This window comes from Bubalus bubalis, chromosome 16, assembly GCF_019923935.1.
Source record: "Bubalus bubalis isolate 160015118507 breed Murrah chromosome 16, NDDB_SH_1, whole genome shotgun sequence".
NCBI classification, from domain to species: domain Eukaryota; kingdom Metazoa; phylum Chordata; class Mammalia; order Artiodactyla; family Bovidae; genus Bubalus; species Bubalus bubalis.
This window is the reverse complement of record NC_059172.1, coordinates 11,231,588-11,236,607: the sequence shown is the minus strand read 5'-3', so window position 1 is coordinate 11,236,607 and position 5,020 is coordinate 11,231,588. Positions and strand designations below refer to the sequence as shown.

Here is a 5,020-nt window from a genome sequence, read left to right as displayed (position 1 = left end):
CTGTTTCCACTGTTTCCCCATCTATTTGCCATGAAGTAATGGGACCAGATGCCATGGATGTTCTTAATGCTGATAAATTGTTAAAATATTAAACATAGTTAAAATAATCAATTTATGTATCTTTTACTACAAAATGTCAAATATGTACTTGTGATTATTGTGATTTATAGTAAGAAATAAATATTTGGTCTTCTAACACATAGCTCCTAAAACATTTGGAATTCCCTAAAAGAGAAGGCACTGGCACCCCACTCCAGTACTCTTGCCTGGAAAATCCCATGGACGGAGCAGTCTAGTAGGCTGCAGTCCATGGGGTCGCTAAGAGTCGTATCACTTTCCCTTTTCCCTTTCATGCATTGGAGAAGGAAATGGCAACCCACTCCAGTGTTCTTGCCTGGAGCACCCCAGGGACGGAGGAGCCTGGTGGGCTGCCGTCTGTGGGGTCGCACAGAGTCGGACACGACTGAAGCGACTTAGCAGTAGCAGCAAAAGAGAATTAAAGGGGAAAGGACCATCTTTTGTTATTCATCACTAATCCCTATAAACCACACCTGAGTTTGTTAATGAGGTGACTATTGGAAAACCCCTTAGGATGGCAGCTGGTTGCCAGGGGGACCAACGTTTTAGAGGGCTGGAACTTTCAGCCCCTGACCTGACCTCCAAGGAAAGGAGAAGGGCTTGAGGTTGAGTTAATCATGAATGGCCAATGATTTGATCAACCATGCCTAAGTAATGAAGGCTCCATACATAAGCGATAGTTTGGGGTCCTGGGTGCCTCCAGGTGGCAGAATATGTAGAAGTGCTGGGAGGGTGGTGAGCCAGGGGAACGGTCCGGCTATACCCCATAGGCCTTCAGGGCCTGTACTTGCCCAACCTCAAGTCCAAACAAAAAGCCTGGAGTCAGTGACAGAGACATCAATGATTTAATGGATGAGGGATCTTACACGGCTGAAGCAAAGTCCTGGAGCAACGCCCCTCTGTGCCAGGAGGCAGTTTTCACTCCTGGCCGGGAAGGAGGGTACGTAGGTTACCAGTTATAGGGGCAATGACATCAGGTTGGCACATTCACTTGCCTCACCTTCAGAAAAACATGAATCAGCATTCAAACAACTAGGACCCTTTGATAAAGGTCAAAACCAGAAAAAGAGAACAGGACTTGCATTCGTGGACAAGGCACTCGCACACACCCAAGATAAAAGCCAACCTGGTAACAAGACTCACTGTGGTACCACACCAGGGACTTCACTCTCTTGGTGGCCCCCATCCCTCAAGGACAGCCACCACAGGGCCCCGCATACGAGGGGATGGCTACCCCGGGACCTTTCAGCCCCTGCAACTTTCCATTCCCCGTCCTTGTTTTCCAACATCTCGGCGCTCTCGGGGGTTTCCTCGGTCTCCTGGCTGCTCCGCCAGTTGTTGGACTGCACCCCACAGGTCTACAAGGCCTGGACTTGCCCAGCTTAAAGACCAAAGAGTCCAGAGTCAGCAACAGAGATGTCAATGGGGGATCCTACCTGTCTGAAGTGATGTCCCGGAACAACACCCCACCGTGCGTGGAAAACATCGCTGGGCAGGCCAGGTGAGCAGCCTTCACTCCCCAGAGGGAGGGGGAGGTAACCAGTTATAGGGCAAAGTGATGTCAGGTGGGCTCAACTATGATGTCAGGTTAGAACAATCACTAGCTGGGGTGGGGGTGGGGCAAATATGTAGGAAGGTCAGTCATGTAAATAGGGTATAGGCGAAGCAGGCACTGGTTGGCAAGGGATGTACAGAGGGCAAGAGAACAGCCATCTTGGATGGCATGATCATACGGAAAGGCCTGGAAGCTCCACATCGCCCCCCGAACACACACACACACATTTTGCCCTTTGCATCTCTTTATCTGGCTGTTCCAAGTTATATCCTTTTATAATAAACCAATTATCTAGTAAGTAAGGGCTTCCCTGGTAGCTCACACAGTAAAGAATCTGCCTGTAATGCAGGAGACCAGGGAAGAGCCCCTGGAGAAGGAAATGGCAACCCACTCCACTATTCTTGCCTGGAGAATCCCACAGACAGAGGAGCCCGGCAGGCTACAGTTCACGGGGTCGCAAAGAGTCGGATACGACTGAGAGACTAATACACACACTCGTAAGTAAGCTGTTTTCCTGAACTCTGTGAGATGTTCTAACAAATGATCAAACACAAGGAAGGGTCATGGGAGCCTCTGATTTATAGCCAGAAGGTGAGAAGCACAGGTGACAACCTGGACTTGGTGACTGGCACCGAAGCGGGGAGCGGTCTTGCAGGACTGAGCCCTTAACCTGTGGGGCCTATGTTAGCTACAGGCGGTTATTGTCAGAATTGAGTTTGAATTGTAGGGCACCCAGCTGATGTCTGAAGAGTTGAAGAACTGCTTGGTGGGGAAAAACCCACACACTTCTGGTGTAAGAAGTATTCAGTGAACATTGAACAAAGAAAACAAGTGTTCTCCTTTCCATATTTAAAATAGGACCCATTGAAGGCCAGTTTAGCATGCTAGTATGAATCATAGGGCTGAGCAAGGAGTAGGTGTGCAGGGCACGCTTAATGGATGGTGCTGTGCCAGGGGGTCAGATTTGCATCCAGAACAAAGGCTCTCAGAATTCGGAGGGAGTTCACCTGGGATCAGGTCAGCTTAAAGGTGATCTCCTCCGAGCTAGCCCACCCATGCACTAGGCAGACCTCCTCCAACACGTGTTGTAAATTCAAAAACACACAGGAATCAGGTGCATCCCGTAAATGAGAGAGGAGGCCCTAGAAGAGGGCGTAAGGCATACCTACATATCTTAGGTACACAGCTCCTACACAGCTCCGCTCCATTACTGATATCCAAGACTGTCGACTAAATGTTGCCGGATCTTCCAACTCTGCAAAAATCAAGCAAGCAAACAAGCTGAAAATCTAAATTTTTAAACAAAAAATCTCCCAATCCATTGTGGACTCAATGAAATTAAAAAAAAAAAACAAAACAACACAACTTCGTAGCCCAAACAATACACCTTGGTAGTTAAGATCCATCCAGCCCAACGTACTACCCATTTGAAAAGTCTGTTCTTTCAATTCTAGGAGAATTTCACATACCATCTACCTGGATGGCTAGTCAGGATTTTCCTGAATGCCTCTGATGACAGGGGAGCTCATTACTTAATTTATTGGCCATTTCTAATTGTTAGGAAAATCTTTTTTTTTTTTTTTTTTTGGCCCTGAAGCATGTGGGATCTTATCTCCCCGACCAGGGATCAAACCTGCAACCCCCTGCATTGGAAGGTGGAGTCTTAACCACTGGACTGCCAGGGCAGTCCCAGGAAGATCTTAAATAGAACTTTACCTCCTTGCAACTTCCTCTCACTGTGTTCCTACAACCACCCATGTTCCCTCCCCATCTTAACTAAGAGAACAGCTACCCACCAGGGTCATTAGTGCCAGTTCCCTCCAGAAACTAAATCTTACATCTCAAAATGAGGATAATAATAGCCAACATTTATTGAGCACATATACGCCGGACACTATTCTAAGCACTCTATATGTATTAATTCTCTTATCCCTCAGGAGAACCCTGTGAGAGACACTATTACAAACACATTTTACAGACAGGGAAACTGGACAAATGATGCTAAATAACGTGTCCAAGTCACACAGCTAGTAAGTGGCAGAGCCACGACTGGAACACAGACAACCTGACTCCAAAGGGGATGCTCTTAACACTGCAGCGCTTGTACAGGGACGATCACGCTCATTCACTAATTGTCTGTTGATGTGAAATAAAACAATACCAACTCCTTCTTCTGGAACTTGAACATCATGAACAGGTCTCTATAACACCAGCATTAGAGATGGGTTCCACCATATGCAAAGATGTGAAAGATGAGAAGGGAGAAATAATGGGCTTCAATCATGGAGAATCAAGTTAGACACAACGCAGAACTTCCCAATGTGAGGGCTTTGCATCACTGGAATACAGAATGTAAAGTTGTGCTTGCTTGCTTTCTTGGAGATCCATTTAAAGAGGAAAGGAAGGAAGAAAGGAGGGGACTAATGTTTCTGGATGGCTCTTCTGTCTGAAGCTATCCAGAAGCAAAGACAAGTTTTATCAAGAAATACGGCTTCTGAGAAACTTGCCTTCTTCCAGTTTCTCTTCTTCATGGGTTTCCCTATGGGAGGCAGAACGATGATCATCTGGGTATTTGAGCTTACTGTGGTCTCAGGCCCTGATGGATCCCGGACTGAGGACACTGGAAGCAAAGAGATCAAAGATTCACAAATCAAACCCCATATCCTAAAATATAACTACGTGAGCCAAAAATTGATACAGTGTATGGTTATGCCAATCAAGATGGCTATTCTCTTGCTCTCTGAACATCTCCTGCTCAACCAGCCCCTGCTTCTCTCACATGAGGATGCCATCCTCTTAATTATAGGACTTAATTAGTCCACAGTAATTCACAAGCCCACCTGATGTCAATCCCCCTGTAAATGGTAGCCTCCTTCTCTCCAAGTAGGGAAGGCTGCTGCTGTGCCCTGCCCACTGTCCTCCACACATGCTGCAGTGTCGCTCCAGGAGCTTTCGTGAACGATCCCCCTGTCTAATAAACCACTGATGTCTCGGTCACTGTCTCTGGGCTCTTTCTTCCGTCTTGAGGTTGAGCAACCACAAGCTTGCAGGCCTGTGGGGTGCAGCCCACACACAGAATACCCAGAAGCAGACTATCTTAGTGTAGGAAATGGCTGAAGAAGCAACCTCTTCTCATCCAATCTCCCACTCACAACAAGAATTCTTTCCACTATGTTCCAGGCAGATGGGCACTCACCTGTTCTGGAGGACACTCACCCATCATAGCCCCTGGATCAGCCCCCACACCCTCGAAAACAGGTGAAGCGAATCACAGGTAGTTGTTGCAGGAAAATCTAGAGTCGGACTGAAGGCGAAGGCCTTGGGAAAGGGAAGTTAGGGAGACAAAAGAATCTGATGTGGGAATTTCTCAGCAGGGACTTTTCATGC

General features: G+C 47.2%; 1 long non-coding RNA gene across 1 annotated transcript; it reads right to left on the bottom strand.

The window, feature by feature from the left end:
• Window positions 1–420: 420 nt before the first annotated feature.
• On the bottom strand, window positions 421–3,967 carry LOC123464998. Its single transcript, XR_006640072.1, has 3 exons — window positions 3,799–3,967; window positions 2,799–2,888; window positions 421–1,459 (listed from the first exon to the last, which is right to left on the bottom strand). It is a non-coding gene; the product is annotated as an uncharacterized LOC123464998 (long non-coding RNA).
• Window positions 3,968–5,020: the final 1,053 nt, after the last annotated feature.